This window comes from Mauremys reevesii, linkage group 9 (assembly GCF_016161935.1).
Source record: "Mauremys reevesii isolate NIE-2019 linkage group 9, ASM1616193v1, whole genome shotgun sequence".
Classification (NCBI taxonomy): domain Eukaryota; kingdom Metazoa; phylum Chordata; order Testudines; family Geoemydidae; genus Mauremys; species Mauremys reevesii.
Genome location: NC_052631.1, coordinates 12,970,757 through 12,985,850, shown reverse-complemented (window position 1 = coordinate 12,985,850; position 15,094 = coordinate 12,970,757). Strand labels below are relative to the sequence as shown.

Here is a 15,094-nt window from a genome sequence, read left to right as displayed (position 1 = left end):
GTGAATGAATTATTGGTGCATATTAGAGTATTTGTACCTCTAACTGCTGGATTTGCACCTGCAGTTGAGCAGTTAGATTTCCACATGAAATATAACTTCAAGGTGCAGAAATGTGGCACATAATTTTGCAGGTAAAAATTGCACTAGCAAAAGGAAGTTGTTGAAAATATGGCTCCTCTAAGATGATTCTTGTCAAATGTATAAGCCAAATTTCTAACTGTTCCAATACAGATGTCCCAGCAAATGATGCATATATAACTTACTGTTCCGTATGTTATATGCCCCACTTCTAGTGGCTGGTCCATAAAGGATTATAGATACCAGATAGATACTCTTAGCTCTGCAGTTCCTGGATTCAGCCCACAGTGAAACATCAGGATATACGTGTCATATATGCAAGATTTACATGCACAGAATTTGTGGATGCAAATGAATCCTGAAATTCTACAGTTTAATTATATCGCCCATTATGCTAGATTGTATTTTAAATTTGAAGAATGAAATACGTGCTTTGGAAATGATTTATATTTTTGGTCAGTATTGAAAATAACAGTAAATGTTTTCAGATTAAAAGGAGACATGAACAGGCATCGTTTAAACAAGGCTAGAGTGTACTACACTCCTTGCAAATATAAAATGCATTTGTGAAGGACTGCTTATTGATAGATATTTATCTTTTAAAACTGAAGCTGTGGATTAATTGAGACGTTTTGTACAAACATCAGTTGCTGATTTTTTGATGGATCTAGCCATGTACTGTTTGTGTTATAAGAGTTAAGATATTGCTTATCATCTGTCTTCTGTATCTGTCCCCTGAAAAAATGTAAGAGACAGATTTTGTGAAAAGCCATGTTTTCTGCCACCACAGGGTCTTGACAAGATGGGAATGAATACAGAGTGTATTTACAATTTCTCCCCATTTCTACATCTGTCATGGATGTCAACAAATATCTGCACAGATCAGTTATCTTAAAATATACATGTGAGTCCTTAATAATTCTCATAGAATTAAACTTACAGGCTTAGTAACTGAAAATGTAACATCAATCTTGAATCTCACAGATATTAAAAGAGAATGAATTTAAAACAACCACCACACTGCAAAACTATTTCTCTCCTGTATGATAGTTTTGTATAACATTTCTGCTCAGAAGGCTTTTTTAGCCTAACAATACCGTGGTGGGTTAAAAATGGTTTGAGCAATATTCTTTTTCTTCTTTACTTGGGCTATAATTCATATGAATAAATGACCTATAATAACATGGGGGGGGTCCTCTGAACCCTTAAAATATGTGCATAGGAGTTGAGTGGAATTAATTATCTAAAAGAAAGATAACTTCATCTAATCTCAGTCATCAGATAGATATCTCATTGATGTGGTTTTAAAAATTTAGTTTTATATTAACACAGAAGGGAGAGATCATGTCAGTTTAAAACAATGTGAATTTGTATGGAGTTATTAAACATTTAAAACTAATATTGATTTAATCTGCAGAACAGGTTTTTTTAATGTTGTTTAAATGGGTGATGTATTACAAGAGAATGTTCCAAATAAAATTGCTCTTTTTCACACATTAACGCAGTTAAAAGGCCACTGTATGGACACTTGAAGTATATACAGTACTGCCACACACAAAATGCACGTTACCATGTTGTGTTTCTGTTCCTAATGCTGCTTCGAGTGGATGTTCCATTGAAATCAGTAAAGCACTAGACTAAACAACTGCTGTTTTACAGAAAAAGATGTGCACGGATGCCAGGTGTACCAGGAAAAGTTGTCACCTGAATCATCAAAACCAAAGCAATTTATATTTAAGATCCGGACTCTTTTTCAGATCATCTTATGGGTGCCAACTTATTGCAGGAAAATATAGAGAGTGATCTCTAGAAATACAGTTAAATTGAGTTTTTCAAAGCTGCCTAAGGGATCTGGATGCCCTATTTCCATTTGAAGTCAAAACTCATTAGGCATCCAGATCTCTTAGGCAGCTTAGGAAATCTCAGCCATAGTGTGTTTACTGACTTCTTAATATTTAGTGTACATGAACAATGAATTGTCTGTTTTCCCATTGTTACAAAGGAGATTTACCTGTGCAAATTTCAGGAACACAAATGATAATACAGTAGAACCTCAGAGTTACAAACACCAGAGTTATAAACTGATAGTAGACAATCAGGCAGCAGCAGCGCCCCCTCCCCCCCCAAAATAAACAAACAAATAAAGTACAGTTCTGTGTTAAATGTAAACTACTAAAAACTAAAGGGAAAGTTAAATAAAAATTTGACAAGATAAGGAAACTGCTTTTGTGCTTGTTTCATTTAAATTAAGGTGGTTAAAAGCAGCATTTTTCTTCTGCATAGTAAAGTTGCAAAGCTGTATTAAGTCAATGTTCAGCTGTAAACTTTTGGAAGAACACCCATAACATTTTGTTCAGAGTTACGAACATTTCAGAGTTACAAACAACTTCCACTCCCGAGGTGTTCGTAACTCAAGTTCTACTGTATGACAGATTGTCCATTCCTATCACCCTGCACTGAGATGAAGAGCTTGCCTTCTGACTCACCTTGGCAGTCAGTTCAGGAGTGTCCTTTTAGTTCCAACCAAAAAGTATTAAAAAATGTGAATATCTGTTTGATGCTGTGGGAAACAGAAGTAAGCTTAGAGAGGCTTGCAGAGAAAAATATGTACAGCCAGCCTCAAAAGGAAGCTTAGGCAGAGGTTTATGACTGTTCTTTAATCTATCAGCAAAGGAATTCCCAGGAAGATGGAAAATTTGGCCTGTGTCTATTGTGTATTATATCATGTTAATACTACTAGTTTACAGGCACTTTGTTCTGTCTCTATACAAATGAATGAACCAGCCACTGTGATGGTGAAAAAAAAAATTGACATTCTCACTGAAAAAAATATTACCAGGCATGCACAATACATCCTTTTCTAAATGGAAGAGTCCAGTCTCTTGCAGTATTTTCCTCAAAATTACCCAGTGGCACTTGTCCACAGAATGTACTGAAATCCTGGAAATAAATTGAAACCATTTTTCTGTTATAGGACTGTAAAAGTGTCTGAAACCACAACGTTCTGTTATATTTTTTTTCAATTTTATAAATCAAATTTATACTATACATATGGGAAATAAAACCCACCATAAATCGTACTGTTTTATGTTAATAGCATCATCACTATACTATAGGTGCCATATTACAACATTCAGAGAGCAGATATATATATATATATCAAGATTTGCAAATGCTCCTATAATATGTTACAATAGAGTGGAATATGCTTCTAATTTTCCCTTCTATTAGGACAAACAATACGTTCATCACTGTGATGAGCTACGCATGAATTGTTCCATCAGCCATGTCAGCCAGGACTGGATTTCAAGGGATATGGCTTGGAGAGTGAGCCACAGCGCTGAGATGGCACTTGCTAACCTTTGTCAGTAAAGTTACTGTTAGCTATTCCCAGGTTTTGGGACTGGCTTGCAGGTGGAATGGCACTGCCCATAAAGATGCTGCATGGCGGAAGCAGACCTCTCATAATAATAATTTGCACCCTATTTAATTGCTGTACCATACTGAGTATCTGAAAATAATGTTTCACTATGGTTTTGCATTTGTGGCTGGCACTGTAGGCAGGCATTGTTTTGCTTGTTTATGATTTAGGAAGTGTATCTAAATCTGATTAGACAAGTAACCAGTATACTCAAATCTTTCTGTAAGGGAAGAGTATGCATTACCATTAATGTAACGCCGACAGACCCCGGTCATTGGCGGGCAGGATTGAACCTGCATGAGTCTGTACCACATTAACTAAAAGCCAACTGGCTGTTAGCCAAGGCTGTAGAGCAAACTCATTAATTTCTCTCTCTAAGTGGTCTCGGTGCCACTACATGGGACAGAACACCACACCCAGGAGGTGTGTGGGTTACGTTAACACATCCCATGCTGAATTCCTCTAATTTCTTGTAGCCCACAGCCATCACAAAATTATCATGTGTCAATGTTGCCATCTTGCCTGTCCAAGTTCCAGAATAAAGAAGCACTGGGCACAATACCATTTGCATTGACATATTTTAAATACAAAATTGGAAACAAATGTACAAAATTAGGGGGACTAGATGGGGGTTGGACTAGATGACGACCTGAGGTCCCTTCCAACCCTGATATTCTATGATTGATTCTATGGCTGCATTGATAAAGGGGATCTGCAGGATTATCTTATTTCAGGCTCAGATCAAAAGATCAAGGGTCATTATCATAAGACAGCTCTTTGGTGCTCATAGTGAAATGGGCTATTGGTGTTAGTCTACTTCTAAGTAGACAAATATCCACATCTCACACACAAACCCACATACACACACCCTGGATGATACTTTTCATCCTTGTTGACATACTCACCAGAGAAGCTAAAGATTGTGTAATATTTCAGAGCACTGAGGTGCTAGACACACTAAAAAACAATACGAAGACAAGTATGTGGGTAGATAGAAATGTAGATCCTGCTTTCTGTGCTAGTCAGGAAGCAGAAAGAAAAATAATCTTATAAATAATGTGGTGACCATCTTTTCTGCTTGATTGCTCTTAGGTTATTTTGGTCATGGATCTGAGTTTCTAAATTATTATGTGTAGCATGGTCTTTCAAAACAATCTCCATTTTAATTATATTACAGTATTTTATGGTAATAGTTTTAATCAGATGGACTGTGGGAATATTTACACAGATTCTAACTTCTAATGCATGATGTGCATCATTACCTGTCTTGAGCAAATTCATTGTGTACAAGTACATGGGTGTGCGTTGGTCTGAGATATGTTTCATTACATCATTTTGGGACAGGGAACTCAAACAGTAAAAAAAATATCATTTTAAGGAGAGCAGAATTTGGTTTTGTCACAGGTTGACATTGGTCATTTAAGAGGGAGCAGGGCCAATGTCAACTGTGACTCACCAATTGGGCTAAAAGAGGGCACCTGAGCCCTATAAAGAGAGAAATATGGTGGCCCTTAGAGCACAGAGTCGGTCTGGAAGAGGGGAAGTTATCTGGGTCAATGACGGAAAGGGCAGGTCCAAACTGCCTGGGAATTCACACTGGAGGAAGTCTCTGGGCAGTGCTGCAGAGAGCAGAACTTTCCACTGACCTTCCCTGGAAGTAGGGGATTATCAGGAAGCCGAAGGAGCTAGCCCGCTGACCTTCCTGAGTCAGTGAGTCCTGGCCAAAGAAGACAGGAGAGAGCTGAAGGCTGAGAGCTGCAGAATGAGATGAATGCTGGTTCTGAGCCAGAGGGCCAGTGAGGCATGATGAGGGATGCTGGGGTGTGGGGAAAGATGCTGGGGCTGTTCTGTTGCATGTATTGTTTAGACTATGTTGGGGAATTTTGGACTGTGGTTATGGGATTTTATGATTTGTATCCAAGACCCTTGGAAAGCCTTTAAGGACTATTTCTGGGTACTCTGAAGGGGAATCTGAGGCAGACACATCTGGCACACTGCTGCCTACCTCATGAGAGCACTCCAGCCAGGGCCATACTATGACATGCATCTTGTCAGTAATAAAGCACAGTTGCTGTATATTGCTAAAGAACTGCTTATGCTTCATACAAAATACAGCTATATTGTACTTAGAAACAATCAGTTCTGATGGTTTTCTACTTTTATACCTCAGAATAATTTATCTTGTGCTTTAAATATTGTGGTACTTCTTTCCATTTAAAAAAACAACTCTTTACAGATATTTTCCATGTCACTTCTTCCATAATTTGAATGAGAGACATTTGCTTTGCTGAGGAGATTATGTGAAGGTGTCTTTTCTGCAAGAGGTGATGGTCTGGCCAAAGTTCTTATGCAGTCTTGGAACTTGATTCTGTATTGGAATTTGCTGCTGTAGAATGTCTGTGCAAAGTCCCATAAAAACCTGAAGGAAGGGACATGAGAAGAAAATGCCTGTCTGCATGCAGAGATAACTCACAGCATGCAAGGACATGTGTCTCATCTCATGGCCTTGTATAAAAATTATGACAGCCTGTGAAGTTAATACAGTCACAGATTTTTGGTCTCCAGGAGCTAGTGCAGCTGAGAGTGATTGCCTGGTAGCACAGTTGCATTGCTATAAGGGAGCAGGAGAAGGAAAATGTTGAGGTTGCTATTGTACAAAGTCTTTGACAAAATGGCCCTGGCATCCCATGAATCCCCTGTGATCTGTCAGGTATGAAGCAGCTTTTCTTTTGTGGTGGGGGTAAACTAGGGCAGATTAGCATTATTGGAGAACAGTTTTTCTTGGTCAAAACTGACCTCCCCCCACCCTTATTTTTTTGGAGAGAAACTGATTTATTTTTTTTAATTAAAAATGTGACATCATTCTTGAAATTCTTACCAAAATCACTGTTGGAGCAAATTGTTAGCAAAGGGGTGTTTGAAATTTTTTTGTTTGTGAGTTTTCAAGAAGTAAAAAACTGTTGATGGCTATTTTATTAACTGTTTTGATGACTTTGTGATGACAAAATAATTTCTGAATAAAAAAAAATGAAATAACTTTGACAGTTGTATTTTTTAAAAACTGGTTCTTCAGCCAGTTCTAGGGCAATCCCCCACTCCCAGGGAGACAGTGGATAGAGAATCTCAATTTGAAAATCCTTGCAGATATTTCCTCTCAAAGTCCTCATTAAAGATTTTTCACACATGAAGGAAAAAAAATCTGTCTCTATAGTTTTGCTCTCAGAACTATATAATTCTATCAGTCTTTTATTAAGAACCTTACTGTTTGCATCTATATCAAATAGGAATTTCTCTGATAAAGGACTCTATAGCTTAGTGATTATCATTATTATATCCATTAGACAAGGGCAATGTGGTGTTAATAGGGGAATTATTCCAAATTTAACTTCTGATTTAAGGGGCAAGAAATCTCAGTTTTTCAGCAATCACTTCATGTATTTCCAAGTCTTCTGATGTGCCTTCAGCAGTGCACATCTGGCCTATTATCTGGTATGACTAGTTATCTCTTTTAGCAAGCAATGGTGAAAGAAGTGTTGCTAGCGCAAATAAGTCTCCACTGCGCTGCTTCAGCCTTACTCTCCCCATGGTCATCAGTTTTAAAATGAAATTCCTGTGTTGCACATGTGTTCATTTCTCTTTATAGTCACCTGGTACAGCTTTGTGTTTTGATGTTGTCACTCTGCTGCATTGGGATGGAAAGCCTAACATTATGACTGCTGCCTGTGCAGCTCATCATCTTGTAAACTACTTTATCATCTTTAGCACTTCCAGGCTTAAGCAATACTGGCCAACTTGTAATCTCTTGCAGTCAGTCTCTGGGCCATTCTGCAAGTCAGGAACTATAAACTGTCTCCTGTCTTCGAGAAGAAGCACAAGGATATGTCTTCCTCAAAGTTTTCCTGATCTTTCCATCATTTCAAAGAAGGAAAAACAGTTAAGATTTGCATCTTGGCCTTAATGAAACATTGTGTCCTCTTTCCCTGTCTTGGTTCCTAGTTTGTTAATAAATGTTTGGGTCTAGTGCTGCCCTCACATTCAGCCTGTAAAACCCATTATCTCCATTATGGCTGCACAAGATATACAGGAGGGAATTAAGTATTTAGGAACAGAGAACTGGAATGGACCTCATGGGCTATCAAACCCAGTCTCCTGCTATCACAAGCACCTAGTCATAATCTCATTCATAAATTTATCAATCTCCATGTTAAAACAAGTTAGGTTTTGTTTCCACCCCCTGCACCCTCACCGCTGATAAAAAGCTGTTCCAGCACCTTACCCCATCTCTGATGTTGGAAACCTCCTTCTAATTTCCATCCTAAATGTATTCATAGCTAGTTTATACCCATTTGTTCTTTTGCCAAGTGTAACTGAATTCCAGTTTACATCCAAATGCAGCTTGACAGAAATCCTGAATAACAAAACACAACCTAGTAAATAAGAAATGTAGCTTCATTCACCTCTTTCTAACATAAAAAGGCAATAGTTAATAATGTGCATAAATGTATGTTAAACTATATAATTTTTTATAAATAAATGTGTATTGATATAGTGTACCCTCCTGCTTAGTGAGAAATAGTACCAATTTTAGGTTGCAAATAAACATATTTTAATGGTTATACCAACCACTGAGAGTAAACCTTTCTTTGGGAAAATAATTAAATAGTATACTTATTAGTAAAAAGTAAATCAGTTTAAATTAAGGTTTTCTGCTTGTTAATGTAAACTCTGATTAAAATCAGTGTTTTTAATCAATCCACATTGCACAGGAGGACCAATACTGGTTACACAGACCAAGGGATGCAGATTTAATGACACCAGTATCAGATTTCTTTGCTCCTACTGGCTGTCTCAATGCTTCAGTTCAGCAGGTTTTCTAAATTTGATTACATAATAGGTAACATTATACACTGCACCAAAGGTGCAGTGGTAGCACCCAAAAGTGTGCCAGGTGCATAACAGACACAAGTAAAGGCATCTTCCCTGCCGTAATGAGTTTATCATTGAAATTCAGTCATGAAACCAGCAAGGCGTGGTCTATACCAGAATGTTGTACCTGCAAAGCTTTCCTTATGGGAGCACATTTAAGGGTCCTAAACCAAAACAAGGGGAAATGAAAGGCAAGTCAAGCATTATGGTAACAAGATCATGTGTGTATGTTGATAGTTAACCTTTTGTTTACTTTTTATTATTCACTTCTTATAGTCATCACAGAGAAATAGCCGTGTGCTGTTTTTAGGACATGTGCAGCCAGTGGTTTATTTCGGTATTGCTTTGAAACTGTTGTGGCCACTCCCAGAGGCCAGTAAAGGGAAGGAGGAGGAAGGTAGGTCTGCGGTTAACTAGGAGGGGAAGAAAGAATGAGGAGATTAGTTGTCTATAGACCCCCTAGCTTCAAGGACAGTGATGGGGGGAGGGGACTGCCCCCACAGAGGAAGGGAGGCAGCAGTCTCCACACCCCACATGGTCAGTGCCTGGGAAGGGTAGAGATCAGGCAATCGGTGTGTGTGGGGAGATAGAAACAGGTAGGACAAGTGGCCATTGACTCAGGGAGGTGGCGGCAAATAGGTGGGGGCTTGTTCTGGGGGCTTGTTGCCTTACCTCTTCTGCTGCTGGTATCCCAGTGGGGCCCCCTACTCACATTCTGATGACTTTCTTCTATCTGAAGTACGAGGAGGATTAGGTCTTTTGTGTCTGCCTATTTCTGAGGGTGCTCTAAAGCTTAATTTGGGAAAAGCTTCTTGAAATCCTCAGATGAAAGCCACTATATTATTCTGCTGTTGTTGTTATTCATGTAATGTACTTGTGCCAGATTCTAATACCCTTATGTACATGAAGATCATTAGCCAATGAAAGTCCACCGACTTCAATAGAGCTGTGCAGAATTAGAATAGCTGAAGATGTGGCCCCGAGAGTAGTACCTTACTTGGTAGGATCACTATTGATTTCCACGGAACAACTTGCTGAATAGAGTATTACAAATTATAAAGCGAATAAGGGATCAGAAACTGGCTCACCATTAAAGGCAGTAGTGTAAATGAAAATTTGCCATAGCATTTCTATTGAAGCTTTAGGTACTGAAAACATTCTCAGTAGGAGTTGCATGATGATGCAGACACTCTGTTCTTTTCTACAGCTCACACATGCTATCTTGTTACCAGCCTTAATATTCTGTAAATTTAAAAAAAAAAGTAAATTAACTTTAGTAGGATGCAGAAAGTGACTCTGCAATGTGTGCGGTGTAATGTTGGTTTTTCTCATTAACTGATAAGGGGAAAAAAAAACCTTCTAGTACTTTCTGGGTTTTTGAATTTGGAGTACTGTCGGAAATACTATTCGTGTGGCATTGTTTCTGTTATCTAACCAGCCTGTCACAAACAATAATGGTCCAAATTAATCCCTGGTGTAAATCAATGAAATTAGTGGATTTACATCAGGGAGAAATTTGGCTCAATCTTTTTAATTAAACTGCCAAAAAGTGTTTGTGTTATTTTGTTCTCCATGAGACTTATCAAAGACACCTAATATCTGCTGAGTTGTTTAACACATGTGCCATGATTTGCAATTTGATTTTAATAGGGTGTAAGGAAATTTATGAAGTAAATAGTAAGTGTATTCAGTTCTGTAATTCAGTCAAGTACATTGTCACAAAAGTTTCAAAGGCATGCTTCGTTTAATTATAGAGTAAAAAGCATCTTTCGTTATTATTGAGGGAACAATTTGATAATTGTGTCCTTTAAAAAAAAATTTAAACCGCCTTTTATTGCAACAGAGTGCTGGCTGTTGAAATGTGCCATAACCTTATTTGTATGGGATGGGTTTCTTCCAATTATTTATTCTATTACTGTTTCTAACACCTGTGGGAAATGTGGATCTTGAAGTAGGGACTGTGTTAATAAAATGACTTTGTATGTTTCTGTACTGTCCAAGTTTGTCATTGCATTAAAAAGCATAGCAGATGAAATTGGAGACTTGTAATGTACTACTGATTGGATTAACTTGTCCATTTTGTGCAACCTGCTTGAAGACTTATTTTAGATAAATTAAAAAGATTAAATCTGGAGAGTGACCTTTGACAATTATTCCTCCTGACTGGATCTCTGAAGTCTTTAACATAAGCCCAGCGTTCTTGTAAAGAAGTTGAACTCTGTACAGCAGTAACTCTGACTGTTGTACAGATTACATTCACATATAATATATCTAGTCTCTTTCAGTAGAGGTTTTTCAAATATTTTGGATCTGCATGTGCAATCAATAACATATGCTGCAACCTCTAATGTCCTGTAGGTGGCATTAGCCATTGAAGTGTACTATACCGTGGGGTGCAGTTGTAACATGTTATCACTCAAGGTTGTTAATGCATCACCACTATGATATAGTATTTCCTTTTCACTTTTATAAGGTTGTGGGTGACATTGTGTGTATAGTAAATGGTCCTTAACTAATGGAGTTTTAAATTATAAGGTAGTATTATTAAAAGGAGAGGTTTAAATACCCTTTTCCTGTTATGTTTTCCTGTTCCAAAGTCCACTGAAGTCAGTGTAAGTCTTTCTATTGATTTCAATGGACTTTGGTTGAGGCTCTTTGGTTCAAATTTTTGAAGGTATCTAGATGCAAATAGGCGACTAGTGAGATTTTCAAAATTGTCCGGGTCCTTACTCCAATGGATTTCTGCGGGTGTTTTAGCAATTATTCATTGTTTTGTTCATCCATTGATTACCCTAGGAGTTAGGCAGCTAGTCACTTCTGAAAATCCCAATAGGTGCCTATCTTCATCTTTAGATGCCTAAATACCTTTAAAAATGTGGCCCTTTGAGCACAGAAAATCGAATGTCACAAGCTATTCTAAGGAGTACAAGCGAGGTCTAAGCTGAGGTGTCACTAACTGGTGGTTTGAGGTTATATATCTGAGTCTCAGTTGTATAATCATGTATTTTTCAGGCCTAACACAACTGAATTGTTAATTCAGTTCAATATAAAATTTGTTAAGTCTGTTACTTTGTTTATAGATTCCTAGATTCCAAGGGCAGAAGGGACCACTGTCATCATCTAGTCTAACCTCCTATATAACACAGGCCACAGAACTTTCCCAAAATAGTTCCTAGGGCAGATCTTTTTTTATTAAAAAGTATCCAGTCTTGATTTAAAAATTGTCAGTGATTGAGAATCCACCACAACCTTTGGTAAATTGTTCCAATAGCTAATTACTCTCACCTTTAAAAATGTATGCCTTATTTCTATTCAGAATTTATCTAGCTTCAACTTCAAGCCAAACTTTCTCTACTAAACTGAAGAGACCATTATTAAATATTTGTTCCCTAAGTAGATACATATAGACTGTAATCAAGTCTTCCCTTCTCTTTGGTAAGGTAAATAGATTGAGCTCTTTGAGTCTATCACTATAAGGCATTTTCTAATCCTTTAATTCATTCTTGTGGCTCTTCTCTAACCCTCTCCAATGTATAAACCTCCTTCGTGAATTGTGGGTACCAGAACTGGACACAGTTTTCCAGCAGTGATCGGACCAGTGACAAACATAAAGGTAAAATAACCACGGTACTCCTACTTGAGATTCTTCAGGGTGCCTCCCTGGATTGCTCTTTTGATCACAGTGTCACACTGGGAGTTCATGTTCAGCTGATTATCCACCACAACCCATTTTTCAGAGTCATTGATTCCCAGAATAGAGTCCCCCATCCTCTAAGTGTGGCCTACAATCATCGTTCCTGGATGTATCCATTTACATTTAGCCATATTAAAATGCATCTTTTTTGCTTGGTAAGCTTGTGTCCATCAAGTGATCCATTGCTTGTCACCCATTCCCAGCTTTTGGCAGATAGAGGCTACGGACACCATCTCTGCTCCTCCTGGCTCATAGCTAGGCTAATATCCTGGCTAATATCCAGATCACTCTGTATCAGTGACCTGTCCTCTTAATCATTTACCACTCCTTCAATGTTTTTGTCAGCTGCAAACTTTATCAATGAGGATTTTGTTTTCTTCCATGTCATTGATAAAAATATTCAATAGCATATGGTCAGCCACTGATTCTCAGGGGATCCCTCTGGAAACACACTCACTCAATGATGATTTCCCATTTAACATTACATTTTGCGACATTTTGTATAGCAGGCAGTTTACATATCCAAGCAAAGACCTCCTAGTACCCTTTCAGCATGCCAACAAGCTACTACTCGTCAGAGCTCCCCGCAGTATGGTGAATGATTCTGAGTTGGCGGGGAAGAGGAGGGTATGTTCTGTTGATCAATGTATTTTATCTCCCTTTCATTTTAGTCTTCCATTTTCCCACTAAAATTACTGTTAGATGTCTCTCTACAGTGCTATTCACTTGGCGTTCATTCTGAAGCTGGTCAGACTAGATTCATTGTTTCCTTCAGTTCTTTCATTAATGCCACTCTGTGGATCATCCAGTAGCAGGTGCTCAGCAGTGATATAAACTGTATTTGGCCCAGGAAAGCCAAAATCAACCTATTCGTGGTCTGTCAGCCTACTGAGGAGTATTGACAAAATCATTTCCAGGCTCAGGTGTTTTGCATGACACTTCACTGTGCTGCCCGGACAACCCTTTATTGTGGATATCAAGGCTGAGGGAAACTTTCTGTCAAATAATATATTATGATACTTAGTGAAACTGCTCTTTTCAGCTTTGCAAATTGTTTTGCTCAGTGAATGTAGGCTAAATGTTTAACTGTCGCTAGTTTCCAGCAACATCCCCTCCCTCCAGCCCCCTACAAAATACATCAAATGAACTCTCCTGTCTTGGATAGATTTGATTCAAACCAATCATTTTGTAAAGCTGGGACTTTTGGAAAAACAAAACAAAAAAACCCAGTGAATATTAGTTATTTTTTCATTAAATAAGTTTTGTTTTTTTTAAATTGGGCTATTTCTTAAAAATCGAGTTGTGCCACTGACTTCTGAGCTTCTTGGAAGTGGAGTTTCTGCTCTTTTGTTACAGTATGGATGGTCTTGTATTTCAACTAAACTGTAAATTCCTTGACTTTGTTGCCATTGTAAAGTACCATACTATGGCACTGCTGGATGCTATAAAATAATAGTTATTATTATGGCAATTGTTAGCAGTGGTTGAAAATCAAGTTAAAGATGCAGTTTTACGGCAAAGTATAACCCCTGTAACCATGCCTTACTTTTGTATGTCTTTGGCTGTCTTAAAATTCAACATAGATTATGCCACTGAGATGTTCTAATCTCCTGATAATGGTCAATTTGCCAACCCTTCCAAAGCTACTGATCGTAGATTTTGTGAGTTTCCTTGTCAAAGGGTGGCTGGGCATTGTGAATGAAGCAGATCCAGCTCCTGTATGCCAGAGCAGGTGCTTCCATTTGGATAATTAAGAGGGCAGAGCTGCACCTAAGGATTAGGAGGGAAGGATAGCTCAGTGGTTGGAGCATTGGCCTGCTAAAGCTAGGGTTATGAGTTCAATCCTTGAGGGGACCATCTGGGGCAAAAATCAGTACTTGGTCCTGCTAGTGAAGGCTGGGGGCTGGACTCAATGACCTTTCAAGGTCACTTCCCGTTCTAGGAGATTGGTATATCTCCTATAATTATAATTAGAAAAGGTCAGGGAGCAAGCCACTGAGGGGGAGTCCTGGTGAGAGTCAGTTGGAAAAGTCAGAAGACAAGAGATCGTCTCTGGGGAAAGCTGCCATGAGCAGAATGCTCATGACAGGCCTTCCCTAGGAAGAGGGAGGGATTGGCTGGGAGACTATATTTCAGACCTGGTCGAAAGCTGAAGGTACGACAGCAGCAAAAGGAGTTTGCTGGCTGATGTGCCCAAGTCACGGCCAGGGCTGAAAGCAAGAGAAGCAGCAGTAGCAGAGGGAGTTGCCTCCTGACTCTGAGCTGGGGCCCAGGGCTGAAGAGCCTTGAAGGCAGGGAGCAGCGAAGGTGCTTAACTGCTGGAATCTCTGGAGTTGAAGAGCTGGACTCAGAGGAGTTGTGAGAGGCCCAGGGGAAGTGAGGAATGTTCCTTTGGCAAAGATGATCCCAGCATAGAGGCAGTGAGGGTCCCACTGGGAAGAGCTGGGTTGCACTCAAGTTGAAAGGGGGGGTCGGGGTCATCCTGATACAAGAACAGGAGAGGGCCACACTGGAGAGCTGGGATGTGGTGATAGATGTTTAGGCATGGTGAGAGATGCCCTAACTCTATGCGGTTTGGGCTATCATGGGGGAAATCTGGATTATCATTATGGGACTTTTATTATGATTTATGCGCATGGGACTTTTGTAATAAATTAACCTCACTTGGGAAAACTCTGGAAACTCTGAAAAGGGTAACTAAGGTAGGTGTCATTTCCCAGCCTGCTGCAGGAGTGTGCTCCAGACAGCATCTCCCTATCACATTCCTGTGCAATGTTTTAATTATAATCCCCTATTTTGTGGAGATTGTAATACTACAGAATTTAGAAAGATTCTTTTAAATAGATTAAATATAAAATTAGTAGACTTAGTTTAAAAAAAATCTGGACATAAATATTTAGAACTTGCTTTCACGTTCATCAGTGGATCAAAATGTGGAGCCTTTCCCCATACTTCTCAAGATGCATAGAGTGAAA

At 38.7% G+C, this 15,094-nt stretch overlaps 1 protein-coding gene across 1 annotated transcript in view; it reads left to right on the top strand.

Moving 5' to 3' along the window:
* The window catches only part of NAALADL2 (N-acetylated alpha-linked acidic dipeptidase like 2), a 651,889-nt gene that overhangs the window by 228,618 nt on the left and 408,177 nt on the right, over positions 1 to 15,094 (top strand). The gene's annotated exons all lie outside the window — the stretch shown is intronic.